Source organism: Lampetra planeri, chromosome 5, assembly GCF_965212315.1.
Source record: "Lampetra planeri chromosome 5, kcLamPlan1.2.h2, whole genome shotgun sequence".
Taxonomy (NCBI): Eukaryota; Metazoa; Chordata; class Hyperoartia; order Petromyzontiformes; family Petromyzontidae; genus Lampetra; species Lampetra planeri.
In genome coordinates this window covers 18204045-18222031 of record NC_136111.1, presented here as the reverse complement: position 1 = coordinate 18222031, position 17987 = coordinate 18204045, and the positions used below count along the sequence as shown (strand labels likewise).

The window sequence follows — 17987 nt, the reverse complement described above, 5'->3', positions numbered from 1 at the left end:
CATCATCTTCATCATTAAAAAAAAAGGGGTCGATAAACCAAGAACCATTTTGTGGCTGCCCTGTGCAGAGATTGGCCTCCCCGTCGCATGAACGTGGAATTTCCTCCACTGGCTTATGGATGTTTTCTGCGCGTACAAACACAAGGTCGATGCGTTCAAAGTCTACGCAGTAAACCAGGTGCACGTGCGGCACGCAGGCACGGTGCACGTATGTGTGTGGTGTGCGTATTAACATCGCTACACCGTGTGTGTGTGTGTCCAGCACCAATCGCTTTGTTCCAGAGGTCCCAAAGCCCTCGTTTTGCATCCGTCCCGAGGCTTCAAACATTCTACTGGGTTCCATGGACATGCTTGTGTGTCCTGTGGTGGTGACCCCGGTGTCAAGATCGCCCTCTGTGGAGGAGGCTCGTGAAGGACGCTACTTGGCAGTTGGAGGCAGTCGCCCTCCAGCAACAACGGAGGGCGGAGGAGTGACGCTCAACAACGAGCGGAGCGCCGGGTGGCTAAAGCGCAGCAAGTTGGCACAGTAGGGGGCACAGGTGGTGCATCAGCCAGTCATCTCGGTCAGTCGACCCGTGGCACCTGCTGGGTCTGCCCCGTGACCTGCCAGCGAGCGTTCGACACTTCACGTGGTAGCCTCAAGGTGCACTTGGCCTGGCACAAGCGTCGTGGTGACGCCACCGCCACTTAGTGGCGAATGGCGGTTGTTGGTGGTGGTGGTGACGCCGGGTCCCGTGGAGGGTTGCATGTAGGTTGTGAAACGTTCTGTGGACATTCTCTCGTGGGTCCTGTGGATGTCGCCAATGGGGGGGCCCATGAGTGCGCATGAACGCACACACGGTACGCGCGCGCCGTTGGCGGATGACGTGGGGGAGACGTTTTACAGCTGCTGTAAATATCGCGCTAGTGTTTGACCGCGTTTATTATTAAAGGAACCAGGTTATTAAAAGGCACCCGTGTAATTCAGGTCTTTCCGAGTCCGTTACGAGGAGCAAGCACCGACTCCGTGTAAGGGTTTGCACCTATCTTCTTGGTTCTTTCGGTAAAGTCACGTAGAAGGGAAATAGTAAAATAATAAAAATAAAACAATAAGATAATTGTCACGACGTTTCGGCCACAACGCAAGCAGCCGTCCTCAGGTGAAGAACAGGTCTGTCGGAAAGACAGCGTCTGAGGACGGCTGCTTGCGTTGTGGCCGAAACGTCGTGAGAATTATTTTATAATGTTGTATTTTTATTATTTTATTATTTCCCTTCTACGTGACTATACCGAAAGAACCAAGAAGATGAATCCCTGCAGTCACGAAAGCTTTAAATCGAGGTTTGCACCTACTTTGATAGTGCGGGGATGTTGCTGAGTGATTGCGGGTAATTTCTAGAATTTGTAAAACGGCCACACTTTGGCCCTATACCCCGTTTCGAATGATGTTTGACATCCGTTGTGCATCAGACAGAGGTGTGGACTCGAGTCATGTGACTTGGACTCGAGTCAGACTCGAGTCATGAATTTGATGACTTGCGACTCGACTTGGACTTGCATAACAATGACTTTGTCCCACCTATGAGATGTGGACTCGAGTCATGTGACTTGGACTCGAGTCAGACTCGAGTCATGAATTTGATGACTTGCGACTCGACTTGGACTTGCATAACAATGACTTTGTCCCACCTCTGGCATCAGAGGGTGCGTACATTTATGCCAAATTCGAGGCACCACCGTCCAAAGATTGTACCACCTGTCGCACGTAAGAAAGTTCAACATTACATTTCGATTGAAAGCTTTCGTGACTGCAGGGATTCATCTTCTTGGTTCTTTCGGTAAAGTCACGTAGAAGGGAAATAATAAAATAATAAAAATGAAACATAATAAAATATTATTTAAATTTCGATTGAAAGCTTTCGTGACTGCAGGGATTCATCTTCTTGGTTCTTTCGGTAAAGTCACGTGGAAGGAAGATAAAATAAAAAAACATAAAATAATACAATTCTCACGACGTTTCGGCCACAACGCAAGCAGCCGTCCTCAGGTGAAGAACAGGTCTGTCGCTGTCTTTCCGACAGCCCTGTTCTTCACCTGAGGACGGCTGCTTGCGTTGTGGCCGAAACGTCGTGAGAATTATATTATTTTATTATGTTTTATTTTTATTGTTTTATTATCTCCCATCTACGTGACTTTACCGAAAGAACCAAGAATAAAAAAGTTCAACATATGTACATACATCAGAGCTTAGGCTGACTTGGGATTAGAGATTATCGGCGTTTTTTCCCTCCTCCATTTTATCCGTAGAAATATTTCACCTGGAAAATCCGTTGAGGTGGAACGACTCAGGATCGACCCGTAGCAAACGCGTAACGAGACGTGTACAAAGAGAGATCCACTCGCATCCACATCCCTCCACTCAAATCCACACACGCTCGACCAACGTTAAGCCGCCGTTCGCCCACGAAGTGCCAGGCTAGGTGCACTGAACGTCTTTCGCGTAGCAAACCGTGCTAATTGGAGGAAGCATGGGTGGAAAAAAAAACCGATTTTTCCAGCGGCAAGCATCAGGTTTTTTCTTTAATACAATTAAACCCGATTTCGTGGAATTAAAACCTGGTTCAATGAATACGAAACTCTGATCCAAGGCTTAGGCTGCTTCCTCGTCGGTGCTGCTATCGTACTCGGGGGGGTCGTCGGGCACGGGGTAGTCGTAGAATGCGGCGGGCAGGTTGGTCGTGATGAACACGAGGAGCTTCTCCTCCACAATCGTGGGCACCGCCAGTGAGTTCCTTCGCTTGGAATGGATGAAGCTCATCGTTGAGAAGTTGGTGAAGTGCGGTTCTGCAATTAGAACCGATTAAACCGGATTTCTCCCAATCTCAGATGATCGGGTTTAATATAAAAAGACAATTAAACCCGATTGTAAAAAAAACCCGACTGTGCCACCCCCTTGGGAGGAGGCCACGTGAAGTGTCGAAGGCTCGTTAACAGGAGGTCACAGAACAGACCCAAGTGTCATGGGTTGACTGACAGATGACTGGCAGATGCACAATCTGGGATCTCCACTGCGTCGCTCATCCGCACCCAAACAAAGTTCCCCCGTGTAGCCTTAGCAGACTGTTGGGGCAAGTGCTGCTGTTAGCGAGCACCTGTTCAGGTGCGGGCACGGCACACGAGGGGGTGGGTGGCCAACACCACACCCGGCCGCCTTTGTCTTCCTAGTGGCGATGTTGACACCATCGCATCAAGTACTCATTTGAGGCTGAGTCGACCTAGGGGAGGAGGCCCAGGACCGGTTCAGATAATCGTCACCGGTGTTGGCCGTGAGCGGGAATCGAACCCGGGTCGCCGGGTACGAAGTGAAGCGCGCTAACCACTACGCCACCGCTCCCCACACTCAATCACGCATACTCTAGAAAACACGTTATGCACACGTATACAAACTTTTGTTTGTTTAAATCAATCATTTGAACAGGATGCGTTTATGCGATGAATATCGCACCCAAACACATGAATACACAATGAAGAATACTTAAACCAGCGGTGTGTAACCACGATTAGAGGATAGAATAATTCAATGTAATTCTATATTTTTCGATTTAAAGCTTTCGTGACTGCGGGGATTCATATTATTGGTTCTTTCGGTAAAGTCACGTAGAAGGGAAATAATAAAATAATAAAAATAAAACAATAAAGTTCTCATGACGTTTCGATTGAAACACAAGCAATCATCATCAGGTGTGAAAACCACAGCAAGAAAATTTGAAATAAAAAATTGTTTTCCAAAATTCTTGCTGTGGGTTTCACACCTGATGATGATTGCTTGTGTTGCAATCGAAACGTCGTGAGAATTTTATTGTTTGATTTTTATTATTTGATTATTTCCCTTCTACGTGACTTTACCGAAAGAACCAAGAATATAATTCAATATTGTTGTACCCTATGTTATCCTATAATCTTACGGACACGTCTTAAAACAAAGAATGAAAGACAACAGAAGCAGTGAAGGTGGTGATGATGATGATGATCATGTTTCAGATCAGTGTCAGTGGGGCTGGCGGTTATCAACACAGTTTGACACGTGAGTCGGCTTTCTCGACCAATTTTACCCATCATAAATGTGGTTGTTTTTGGGTTGGATCGCGTAAATATAAATGTGTCGTTAAACCCGCCGCCGCCGCCCGAAACAGGAAGACTTACTCACAATTCCGGCTAATCTCCTGATGAAGCTACTTGTTGTAATCACCCCACGAAACGCCACAGTTACTCGAAATGTGAATGTGGATTCTAGATTTGAAGCTTTCGTGACTGCAAGGATTCACATTATTAGGTTTTTTCGGTAAAGTCACGTAGGTAAAACATTTAAATAACAAAGGCTCAGCCTCTTAAGCCTCACCTTACCATATTAATAAAAAGTGTGCCGTACTTGGCCCTTCCCCCCTCTCCAACCATTATATATACGGAGTGGTAGCTCTTGCAATCTCTCATTCACTTGATAAAGCTGTCGTGGCTGTGACGGTTCCACCTGAAGACGGAAGCTTGTGTTGCCTCCGAAACGTCGTGATTTTTATTTTACTTTTATTAATTTTAATGTTTTACCTACGTGACTTTACCGAAAACACCTAAGAATGTGAATGTGGAGGTTACTCTCCAACACACAACCGGTTGTGTTGAAGTAGTAATGACGAATTGGCAAGCGACAAACTTGATCAATTGGCTGTCGGGTGGCGGGTTTCACGACGACGACACATTCATATTTACGCGAGCTAACAAAACCAAAAAAACCTTTAACTACGGTTGTGACAATTATAACGAGTTTAGCTTTTGCTGCCATTGCAATTCTGAAACGAGTCTCCACGGTGAGGCGCTCGCTGCGCACGCGATTCAGGGTTTGAGATTTTACGGGGGAACGCGGGTGCCGAGTTCGCTGGAGAAAACATCAGCCCTGGGGAGACAAAGGCGGCCGGGCACACCACTCTCGTTGTTGGGGGGAGGGGGGGGGGCTGACCTAAATAGCTACCCCTGTTTAGTCTCGATTTGAAGCTTTCGTGACTGCAGGAATCCAGACTCTTTGGTTCTTTCGGTAAAGTCACGTAGGTAGAAAATAAAATAAAGCACGACGTTTCGGGCGCAACACAAGCAATCATCATCAGGTGTGAAATCCACAGCAAGAATATTGTTTCGAATTTTCTTGCTGTGGATTTCACACCTGAGGATGATTGCTTATGTTGCAGTCGAAACGTCGTGAAAAATTGTTTTATATTATTTTATTTCCCTTCTACGTGACTTTACCGAAAGAACCAAGAATACGTATGGACCCTGTTAAGGTCAACACTCGCCGCGACAGCCCACGCAGGCCGAGTTTGTAGGGTGTCAAGTGCGGGCGATTTCGTAGCGAGTGAACGTCACTTGGTGTGCACGTCACAGCCCTGTTTGTCAATCGACTGCGGCCGCGGCTCTCCCCTAGGACGGCTCAGCGTGAAACGAGTGCCCGCACGCGGCTTGTGTAAACATCAAGCACTTTGTAGTAGAGACAAAGGCGGCCGGGCATGGCCGCTTCACCGCACTAAACAGCCCGGTGCGTCGTGCCTACCTCAACAGATTATCGCCAACAGTAGCCACTCGCCTCCACTAACTCTATGTAAAGCTATAACGGGGGCATGTATATGTATGTGTCTACATAAACATACACGACTGTGTGTGTATATAGAACGGCCGGTGTACGGTTTTTTGGTACTGTACAAACGCACGTGCGCGCACTGTACACGATGCCATCGTGGATTTAAAAAAAACATCGCAACGGACATCCGGTCACGTGGCCTCGAAAACAACCCAGTGAGGGCATTTCCGGTACGTGACCCCAGTGTCGCGAACGTCACTTCCGCTTCCACATCTAAGCCCCTCCCACCGTCTCCTCCCTAACGGGAAAACAACAACAACACGCGTGTTGTTGTCATGTACACACAGCAACAACAAGTGGTGGTGGTGGTGTCATGTACACACAGCAACAACAAGTGGTAGTGTCATGTACACACAGCAACAACAAGTGGTGGTGGTGGTGTCATGTACACACAGCAACAACAAGTGGTGGTGGTGGTGTCATGTACACACAGCAACAACAAGTGGTGGTGTCATGTACACACAGCAACAACAAGTGGTGGTGGTGGTGTCATGTACACACAGCAACAACAAGTGGTGGTGGTGGTGTCATGTACACACAGCAACAACAAGTGGTGGTGTCATGTACACACAGCAACAACAAGTGGTGGTGGTGGTGTCATGTACACACAGCAACAACAAGTGGTGGTGGTGGTGTCATGTACACACAGCAACAACAAGTGGTAGTGTCATGTACACACAGCAACAACAAGTGGTGGTGGTGGTGTCATGTACACACAGCAACAACAACAACACGTGGTGGTGGTGGTGGTGTCATGTACACACAGCAACAACAACAACACGTGGTGGTGGTGTCATGTACACACAGCAACAACATGTGGTGGTGGTGGTGTCATGTACACACAGCAACAACAACAACACGTGGTGGTGGTGGTGGTGTCATGTACACACAGCAACAACAACAACACGTGGTGGTGGTGTCATGTACACACAGCAACAACATGTGGTGGTGGTGTCATGTACACACAGCAACAACAACAACACGTGGTGGTGGTGGTGGTGTCATGTACACACAGCAACAACAACAACACGCGTGGTGGTGGTGTCATATACACACAGCAACAACAAGTGGTGGTGTCATGTATACACAGCAACAACAACACGTGTTGGTGGTAGTGGTGTCATGTACACCAACAACAACATGTGTTGATGGTGTCATGTACACCAACAACAACATGTGTTGGTGGTGTCATGTACACACAGCAACAACACACCCAGTGTAATCTTACACATCACACGTGGTGTAATCTTACACACAGCAACATCACACCCTACACAACAAACGGTGTAATCTTACACATCACACGGTGTAATCTTACAGCAACATCACACCCTACACATCACACGGTGTAATCTTACACACCACGATCTCATCAGAATCCGACAGTACTGGAGGAATCCGATGAGCCATGTCCAGTAAAGGGGGGGGGCACAGGGTCAGAACGTGAAAACAGCAAACAATTAACAAAAAAACACGATAGGAGTTCAAAATATTGGGAAGGTAAAGAAACCACGTTTGAAAATATACACAAGTGGAACTAAACTTTGTTTTGTAGGTAAAGTCCAGAGATGTTAGTTCAGCCTCCATCCCCCCCCCTTCTCTTAATGACCTCCCGCCCCCAACCCTTGCTCACAGCAACGCCATTGATTATCTAAATGACACCCAATACCTGTCTCACAATACGGAGTGGTCCAGATGTATTGTGCCCCCCCCCCGCCCCACCAATTAATTGACCAATAACATTGTATCCCCTTTGCCTTTTAATTTCTGTATTAAATCAACTTTACTTAAAAAAAAAATTCGTTTTAGAGAATTAAATGGGGGGTCCCAAGACATCTGGACCACACTATGACACCTCCATCCCTCGTCCCTGTACCCCGCCCCCTACCTGCAATCATTCTTATCGGAATCTTTATTTAGTCTGGAGGAGGAATCCGATGAGCTAAGAATCTCTTTGTTCACAGATGTCCAAGTATGGGGCGGGTCACCAAGTTACAATAACAAACGATACCAAAAAAAATTTATAGTGCAAAAATAGAGAGAAAAAAGTAATCAAGCCACTAAATCTAAATAAGTACGATTATTACATAAGTCCGATTTATCAAGGTTGGGCAAGGCGGAAAAAAAACCAGTCCCAGACCACACCAAAATAACACGACACAGTCTCGTCCTTTAATAAAACATTGACATTGAACTATCGATAGAAAGGTAAGGATCAAAGTTACAAATCTTCTGCTATTCACCTCTTCCCATTACCGCAATGGCACACAACTCCGTAGGTGTGGCCAAGGGTCTGAGCACCACATACCTACCCGCATAACGCCCCCAATACCATGACCCACACATCATCAACACGTACCACTCCCCCCATCATAACACAGCTCTCCCAAGTCACACCAGAACTCACATCACACCACAGCATGAACCTACACCCACCCACCATCCTCGATTGTAACACCCATCACACCTCTCGCATGCTTCCACACATAACATCCCCCACACTTATTTTTCCCCATACACCACCATCTCTTCCCACACCCCTCCCCGTATCCAAGTCCATCCCCTTCATCATAACATCACCCTCCCCTCCCCACATCCTAAACTCTTCCCGTACCATGCACACACACACCACACACACACCCTGTGTGGTGTCGTAATACGCCTACAGAAACACCGCCTCGCAACCCTCCATCATAACACTCCGTCGTGATGCCTCCCACTCTCCCTCCGTAACATCCCCTCCACACATCCCCAATCATCATAACACTGCCCTAGCCTTCCCCCCCAACACATCCAGTAGAACACACCCCTAAATCATAACACACACCCTCCCCTACACCCTCCATTATCACACTCCCTGCACACTCCCTCCAGTATCACCCTACACCATCACCCTCCCTGCACACACACTCCATCACCCTACACACCCTCCCTCCACCATCACCCTCCCTGCACACACCCTCCCTCCACCATCACCCTCCCTGCACACACCCTCCCTCCACCATCACCCTCCCTGCACACACCCTGTACACACCCTACACACACCCTACACACGCTCCCTGCATCATCACACTCCACCATCACCCTCCCTCCACCATCACCCTCCACCATCACACTCCACCATCACACACCCTACACACACCCTCCACCACCATCACCCACCCTACACACACACCCTACACACACACCCTACACACACACCCTATACACACACCCTACACACACACCCTCCACCATCACCCTACACACACCCTCCACCATCACACACCCTACACACCCTACACACCCTACACACACACCCTACACACACTCTCCACCATCACCCTACACACACACCCTCCACACACCCTCCACACAGCCTACACACACACCCTACACACACCCTACACACACACCCTGCACACACACCCTACACACACACTACACACACACCCTACACACCCTACACACACACCCTACACACACCCTACACACACACCCTACACACACACCCTACACACACACCCTACACACACTACACACACACCCTACACACACACCCTACACACACACCCTACACACACACCCTACACACACTACACACACACCCTACACACACACCCTACACACACACCCTACACACACCCTACACACACACCCTACACACACACCCTACACACACACCCTACACACACACCCTACACACCCTACACACACACCCTACACACACACCCTACACACACACCCTACACACACACCCTCCACCATCACCCCCCCCTGCACCCCCCCCCCCACTCTTCCTCCAGCCCCGCCCCCCGCATACCGGGTCTCTTCCCGCCATGGCTCTGTTGCCCGTGACGTCACTGTATTTCATGAATGAAACCTCGTGACCAAACATCACATGACGCGTGACTTAACACAGCAGCAGCAACAGCAGCAGGAACAAGAGGAGCAGCAGCAGCAGCAGCAGGAGGAGGAGCAGCAACAGCAGGAACAAGAGTAGGAGGAACAGGAGGAACAGCAGCAGGAACAGCAGCAGCAGGAGGAGCAGCAGCAGGAGAAACAGCAGCAGGAGAAACAGCAACAGGAGGAGCAGCAACAGGAGGAGCAGCAACAGGAGGAGCAGCAGCAGGAGAAACAGCAGCAGGAGGAACAGCAGCAACAAGAACAGCAGCAGCAGGAGGAGGAATACCTGCAACACACGGGGGGGGGGGGGGAAGGGGAACCTGCGTCTACAGTCGAGGAAACATCAACAGCAGCAACAGGGATATCAGCAGCAGCTGCACATCAACAGCAGCAACAGGGATATCAGCAGCAGCTGCACATCAACAGCAGCAACAGGGATATCAGCAGCAGCTGCACATCAACAGCAGCAGCAGCAGCAACAGGGATATCAGCAGCAGCTGCACAGCAGCAGCAGCAGGGATATCGGCGGCAGCGAAACCAAGAGCACAACTAGCAAGGGCATACGAGCAGCAAGCAGCAGCAGAAAGAGCAACAGTGGCTGTAGCAGCAGCAGGAGAAACAGCAGGAGAGACCGTGGCTGTAGCAGCAGCAGGAAGAGGAGAGACCGTGGCAGTAGCAGCAGGAGAGACCGTGGCTGTAGCAGCAGTAGCAGCAGGAGAGACCGTGGCTGTAGCAGCAGTAGGAAGAGGAGAGACCGTGGCTGTAGCAGCAGCAGGAGGAGGAGAGACCGTGGTTGTAGCAGCAGTAGCAGCAGCAAGAGCAGCAGCTGTAGCAGCAACAGGAAGAGCAGCAGCAGTGGCTGTAGCAGCAGCAGCAACAGGAGACCACACCAGCAGCAGGGTCGGCAACAGCATCAGCTGCTTCATCGCCAGCCCCCTCGTCTGCTGAGGGGGGGGGGCAGCGTCACATCATCATCATCGTCGTCGTCACTGTCATCAGCATCACAATCATCAGCATCACAATCAGCATCGTTATCAGCATAATTTAAGATCCTCGTCATCAAAAAGCATTTCAGACATTTGATGACTGCTTGTGTCGTATCGTCGGCATCACCATCATCATCACCATCATCATCACCACCATCATCACCATCATTATCACCACCACCATCATCGCCACCACCATCATTAGCATTTCCATTGACATCGCCGGACATCACTGACATCACCACCACTGCTAACCACCATCATCATCATCAACATTATCACCACGAACATCACCAGCTACCATTGACATCATCATCATCACCACCATCAACAGTCGTCGTTGTCATTCCGCTGCTGCCGTTATTGTATCGGATCATCGCCATCATCATCATCGTCATCATCGCCACCATCAACAGCAACATCATCAACATCACGGGCGCCCCTGCCCGAATTCGCTGACGGAAGAGGAGGGAGTTTGGGGGAGGAGGAGGAGGAGAGAAAGGGAGGAGGAGAGGAGACACGGGGAGAGAGACGGGACACGATTATCGGGGAGAGAGAGACACACGAGGAAGACGTGGGGAGACGTGGAGAGACACGAGAGGGAGACACGTGGAGAGACACGAGAGGGAGACACGTGGAGAGAGACAAGAGGAGAGACACGTGGGGAGAGACGGGGGGGGGGAGAGACGTGGGGAGAGACAAGAGAGAGGAGGGGGAGACGTGGAGAGAGACAACAGGAAGACCAGGGAGAGAGACACGTGGAGAGAGACACGGAGAGAGACACGTGGAGAGAGACACGGGGAGACGAGGAGACGGGAGGGGACAAGGGTGAGTTTGGAGTGTTTCTCTTGAGCGAGTTACTGAGTGTGTGAGTGTGATGTGTGTGGATGTGTGAGTGTGTAAACAAGTGTGTGTGTGGATGTGTGAGTGTAAACAAGTGTGTGAGTGTGTAAACAAGTGTGTGATGTGGCTTGTGTGTAAACAAGTGTGTGTGTGATGTGTGTGTAAACAAGTGTGTGATGTGTGTAAACAAGTGTGTGATGTGTGTAAACAAGTGTGTGATGTGGCTTGTGTGTAACCACGTACGTGTGTGTAAAACACGAGTGTGTGTGTGTGTGTGCGTGTTAACAAGTGTGTATAAACACATTACTATGGAGTGATTGTAAACAAGTGTGTGTGTAACCATGTGAGTGCGTGTAAATACATGACGGCAGTGTACGCGTGTGTGTGAGTTTTAACAAGTGTGTGGATGTGTGTGTGATGTGGCTTGTGTGTAAACAAGTGTGTGGATGTGTGTGTGTAAACAAGTGTGTGGATGTGTGTGGATGTGTGTGTGTATGTGTGTGTAACCAAGTGTGTGGATGTGTGTGTGATTGGGCTTGTGTGTAAACAAGTGTGTGTGTGTGTTAACAAGTGTGTGGATGTGTGTGAGTGTTAACAAGTGTGTGTGTGTGTAAACAAGTGTGTGATGTGTGTGTGTGTAAACAAGTGTGTGATGTGTGTGTGTGTAAACAAGTGTGTGGATGTGTGTGAGTGTTAACAAGTGTGTGGATGTGTGTGTGATGTGGCTTGTGTGTAAACAAGTGTGTGATGTGTGTGTGTGTAAACAAGTGTGTGGATGTGTGTGAGTGTTAACAAGTGTGTGGATGTGTGTGTGTGATGTGGCTTGTGTGTAAACAAGTGTGTGATGTGTGTGTGTAAACAAGTGTGTGGATGTGTGTGTGATATGGCTTGTGTGTAAACAAGTGTGTGGATGTGTGTGGATGTGTGTGTGTAAACAAGTGTGTGGATGTGAGTGTTAAACAAGTGTGTAAACACATACTACGGTGTGAGTGCAATGCGGTGTGTGTGTAAACCAGTGTGTGTGTGTGTACAAGTCTCTGTGTATTCGTGTGTAAATACTAAATCCATTGCTACAGTACCCGTGTGTCGTGTGTGCAGTGTGTAAATGAAAGTGTGTGTTTGTACTGGACCTGTTAAATATATGTTAAATATACACACGTGTGTTGTTAGCGGTGAGTGTGTAAACACCACTCTACAAATGTGTGTTACATAAAGAGACGGGAGTGTGAGTACATTGGTGTGTTGAATGTGTTTGACTTGTGCGTGTTGGTGTGTACACAAATGTACGCGTGTGTGTGTGTGTCAACAAGTGTGGCAAAAACAGCACGTAAGTCAACAAGTGTTAAGTGTACAATGTGCCGTGTATACAGTAGTGTGTGTGTATATATATACAAACTAGTGTGTGTAAACAAATGTGTGTATACGTGTGAGTGTGTTGGTGTGTTGTAGTGTAAGCGTTAGTCAACAGGTGTTGGTGTGTAATAGCGTTGTTATTCTCTGTGTATTCTGCGAGTTTCCAAATACATTTATTGAGTTTATTGCCAGTGTGTGAGTGTGTAAACACGTGTTAGTGTGAGTGTGTAACCACGTGTGTTAGTGTGTAAACACGTGTGTTAGTGTGTAAACACGTGTGTGTGCGTGTATGAGTATTGAGCCCACGTGTTCGTGTGTAATATAATTGCGTGAGTTTTCGGTGTGTTATGTGTGTGTAAACAAGTATTATATGTGTATGTAAACAAGTATTGTGTGTGTGTGTAAACAAGTGTGTGAGTCCACGTGTTCGCGTGTAAACACACGTGTAACAGTATTATGCGAGTTTCCAGGATATATACTTTGTGTAAACAATTGTGTTGTGAGTGTGTAAACAAGTGTATCTGTGTGTGTGTGTAAACAAGTGTGAGTATTGAGTTCACGTGTTCGTCTTTAAACACATGTGTAATAATAGTATTGTGTGGGTTTCCGGTGTATTCTGTGCGTGTGTAAACAAGTGTGGCTGTGTGTGTAAGAAAGTGTGTGTCTGTGTGTGTAAACAAGTGTGTCTGTGTGTGTAAACAAGTGTGTGTGTTAACAAGTGTGTGTGTTAACAAGTGTGTCTGTAAACAAGTGTGTCTTTGTGTGTAAACAAGTGTGTCTGTGTGTGTAAACAAGTGTGTGTGTTAACAAGTGTGTCTGTAAACAAGTGTGTCTGTGTGTGTGTAAACAAATGTGTGTGTGTTGGGTGGTTATTAGCCCGAGTGTGCCCCAAACACCGAATGTAAATAAGGAAAATGTGTGGTAAACCTTACAGGTGAACAGGTGTGTAAACCTCAGGTTTGGTTAAAAGTAAATTAGCCTCACCAACGCCGTAGACACGTGTGTGGAGTGTGTGTAGGAGGTTTATTTCTGCTGAGTGTGTGCGGGTGTTTCTGCTGAGTGTGTACATTTGTGAGCGTGTCAGGCAGCTTGTTGTTAACTCTGTGTGTGTGGTGGTGATTGTACACGTGTGTGTGTGTGGTGTTGTGGTGATGATTGTTAGTGTACACGTGTGTGTGTGTGTGGTATGTGTGGTGTTGTGGTGGTGAGTGTTAATGTACACGTGTGTGTGTGTGGTGAGTGTTATTGTACACGTGTGTGTGTGTGGTATGTGTGGTGTTGTGGTGGTGAGTGTTAATGTACACGTGTGTGTGTGGTGAGTGTTAGTGTACACGTGTGTGTGTGGGGAGCGATAGTGCAGTGGTTAGCGCGCTGCGCTATGAACCCGGCGACACGAGTTCGATTCCCGCCCACGGCCAACACCAGTGACGATTATCTGAACCGGTCCCGGGCCTCCCCTAGGTCGACTCAGCCTCAAATGAGTACCTGGTGCGGTGTGTAAACATTGCCACTAGGGAGACAAAGGCGGTCGGGCGTGGTGCTGGCCACCCACCCCCTCGTGTACCGTTCCGGCCTTCATAGGTGCTCGCTAATAGCACTTGCCCCTACAGTCTGTTAAGGCTATACGGGGGATCTTTATCTTTGTTGTGGGGGTGAGTGTTATTGTACACGTGTGTGTGTGGTGAGTGTTAGTGTACACGTGTGTGTGTTGTGGTGGTGATTGTTAGTGTACACGTGTGTGTGTGGTGATTGTTAGTGTACACGTGTGTGTGTGTTGTGGTGGTGAGTGTTAGTGTACACGTGTGTGTGGTGTTGTGGTGATTGTTAGTGTACACGTGTGTGTGTGTTGTGGTGGTGAGTGTTAGTGTACACGTGTGTGTGTGTGGTGGTGAGTGTTAGTATTAGTGTACACGTGTGTGTGTGTTGAGTGTGTTTGCCTGTAAGACTGTATTACATGAGTCTACACCGGCGTGGGGATTGTTGTTGTTGTTGTTTGCCAAGCGTTGTTTGTCTTGGGTGTGATTCCGACTGTTGGCGATTTCTCGACGATTGTGCCGACAGACGAAGACCCCCGTGTGGCCTGTAATGAGGCTGTTGGGGCAAGTGGTGATGGTGGGCAACACGTGTGTAAGGGTGTTCATGTGTAGTGTAGTGTTAGGGTGTGTTAACGTGTAGGGGTGTTCATGTGTAGTGTAGTGTTAGGGTGTGTTAACGTGTAGGGGTGTTCATGTGTAGTGTAGTGTTAGGGTGTGTTAACGTGTAGGGGTGTGTTAACGTGTAGGGGTGTTCATGTGTAGTGTAGTGTTAGGGTGTGTTAACGTGTAGGGGTGTTCATGTGTAGTGTTAAGTGTGTGGTGTAGTGTTCACGTGTATGGGGTGTTCACGTGTAATGTTAGGGTGTGTTCACGTGTATGGGGTGTTCATGTGTAGTGTTAAGTGTGTGGCGTAGTGTTAGGTGTGTTCACGTGTAATGTTAGGGTGTGTTCACGTGTAGGGGTGTTCATATGTAGTGTTAAGTGTGTGGTTGTAGTGTTAGGTGTGTTCACGTGTAAGGGGTGTTGTTCTGAGTGTGTTATAAGCGTGTAACTATGTTGTGTTAAGGGGTGTAAATACCATTACAGGTGTGTGTTGTAGCTTTGAAAATGTGTGTGTTCACCAATGCTCATGATGTTACACGTGTGTAAATGTGTTACAGCAGTGAAGGCGTGTTAGGGGGGTGTGTGTTGTGTATTAGTGTTCATTGTGTAAAGGTGTGTGTGGTTAAGGTGTGTTACGATCTTGTGACGATGTCTGTGAGTGCAAAGATGTTGTTGAACGGTATCGTACGTTAGAGGGGGCTCCTTTATAAAGTGTGTAAAAGTGTTATAATGAATGAGGTGTGTAAACATGCGGCAATAAAGGCGTTACAATACAGGCAGTCCCCGACTTACGACGGAGATGCGTTACTTCATCGTAAGTCGAAAATGCCGTAAGTCGAAGATGGCCTAGCCAGGAGTCTTTAAGAATGGTGATAATTTAGCAAAACAGCAATTTACAATACCGTATTGTATAAACTATATACTGTATGTATTTACGTATGTAAAATATTTAACAATTTTGCTGTATCGATATCGTAATATCGAAATAGCGTAAGTCGGAGACTACCTGTATACGTAAGGGATTTAACACCACTACGTGCGCTCGTGTGTTAGACGAGCTACTTGAAGAGAGTTACAGGTGTGCAAGGTGTGTAACAACACGTGTGTAACAACACGTGTGTAACAACACGTGTGTAACAACACGTGTGTGTCTTGTGTGTGTGTGTGTGATGTACGGCATTACAACCACGGCCCGCTCAATCCACTGCTGGATGAGTGCCTTGTTCACAACCTTGAAGGTCGTGTCGAGACCATAACTTAAGTGCACTGGGCGGAGGTGCTTTTATAAATAATGGTGAGTTTGTTGGTAATCGTGAAACACCGTGGGTTGTTATGAGTAACTGTGAGCTCGGAGTGTGGGTGTAGTGTGTGGGAGTGTAGTAAGAGTGTGTAGTGTGTAAGAGTGTGTGTAGTATGTAGTGTGTAAGAGTGTGTGTAGTATGTAGTGTAGTGTATAAGTGTGTAGTAGTGTGATGAGTGTGTAGTATGTAGTGTAGTAGTTATGATGAGTGTGTAGTGTATAAGAGTGGAGTAGTTGTGATGAGTATGTAGTGTAGTAAGAGAATGTGGTAGTGTGTTGAGTGTGTAGTATGTAGTGTGTAAGAGTGTAGTAGTGTGTGAGTAGTAGTAGTGATGAGTGTGTAGTGTAGTATGTAGTTTAGTGTGTAGTATGTGAGAGTGTAATAGTGTATAAGTAGTAGTATGTAGTGATGAGTGTGTAGTATGTAGTTTAGTGTGTAGTGTGTAGTAGTGTGTAAGAGTGTGTAGTAGTAGTATAGTGATGAGTGTGTAGTGTGTATAAGTAGTATAGTGATGAGTGCGTGGTTCATTGCTGAGTCATCAGGGGCAACAGCCGCCTCCTCCCTCATCTCGGCCTCAACAACCACCACCACCGCAGTGCGGTCACTGTCTCTACACCCCCCCCCCCACGTCTTTATTTGTTTGTTATTGATGTCCGCTCGTGTGTTTGTATCCGTTGTTGTTTATTTGTTTTAGTTTTCGAGTTACAGGCGACGCGTTGCGGCCTCTCGTTTCCCGCCTTTTTTTTGCCGCCGCCGCCGTCTCGACGTCGCTGAGGGGAATTTCGGTGTTTTTATTAAATATTTTTTTTCTCTTCACAAACACAACATATCTTACGTGGGGCGGGTTTGTTATTGTTGTAGACATTGGAATGGCACCGTATTTAGGTGTTTTGTTGTAGCGGTTTTGGTTTGTTGTTATTGATGATGGCGGTGGTGGTGGAGAGTGAAACCTTCATCGCTTGGCGTCACGAGGTGAGGGGCGGCGGGGGGGGGTCGCCGCGATATCGCGATATAGTCACGATATCGTTACGATATCGTACAATATCGTACGATATTGCGATATTGTCACGATATCGTGCGATATTGCAATATAGACACGATATTGTACGATATTGTCACAATATTGTACGATATCCTACGATATCGTACGAAATCGTCACGATATCCTACGATATCGTCACGATATTTATGATTTATCCGCGATAATCGTAATTTTTTTCTTCCAGTTGTCTATATAAAGTGCTGTTGTGTACTGCTGTCGTGCCTGCTCATGCCACTGCTGGTGGAAGGGGCCTGCACTAGAGTGAGCTCTGGAGAGTATTTGGCCTACTCTTCCACGTTGAGCAAAGCGTATTGGAGGAGGGGGGGGGGCCTTACCCACACTTTAGATTGAAAACTAATTTCTTAACAACTGCTTTTCGTCTGTAGTTGATCGTCCTTACCCCGGCACCTCCGATTAGCACGCTTGGCTACGTACGGTGCGAAATGATGTCAAGGTACATACATTACCACACCCGACCTGGTTAGAGGTGATGATGGTGGTGGGAAGAGGAGGATTGGAATTTCAGAAAGCTCCATTTTGTTTCATTCTAGATTTGAAGCTTTCGTGACTGCAAGGATTCATGTTCTTAGGTTTTTTTCGGTAAAGTCACGTAGGTAAAACATCAAAATTAATAAAAGTAAAGTAAAAATTGTTTCAGTTGCCGCGCTGTGAGACTACCTGTGCGTGCTATGTAACATCGTATTTTTACCACAGGTGTCACATCCTTGCTGTATGTGCGTTGAAATTCTTTTCCCGTCGTACGTAGCCACCCTTTGC

General features: G+C 47.5%; 1 protein-coding gene across 1 annotated transcript in view; it reads left to right on the top strand.

Annotated features, from left to right (window-relative positions):
* Positions 1–11748: 11748 nt before the first annotated feature.
* The window catches only part of LOC144718585 (uncharacterized), a 33710-nt gene continuing 27471 nt past the window's right edge, over positions 11749–17987 (top strand). The window contains exon 1 of the mRNA XM_078593959.1: positions 11749–16763. The gene's annotated coding sequence lies outside the window, so the exon portion shown is untranslated. The remainder of the gene's footprint in view (positions 16764–17987) is intronic.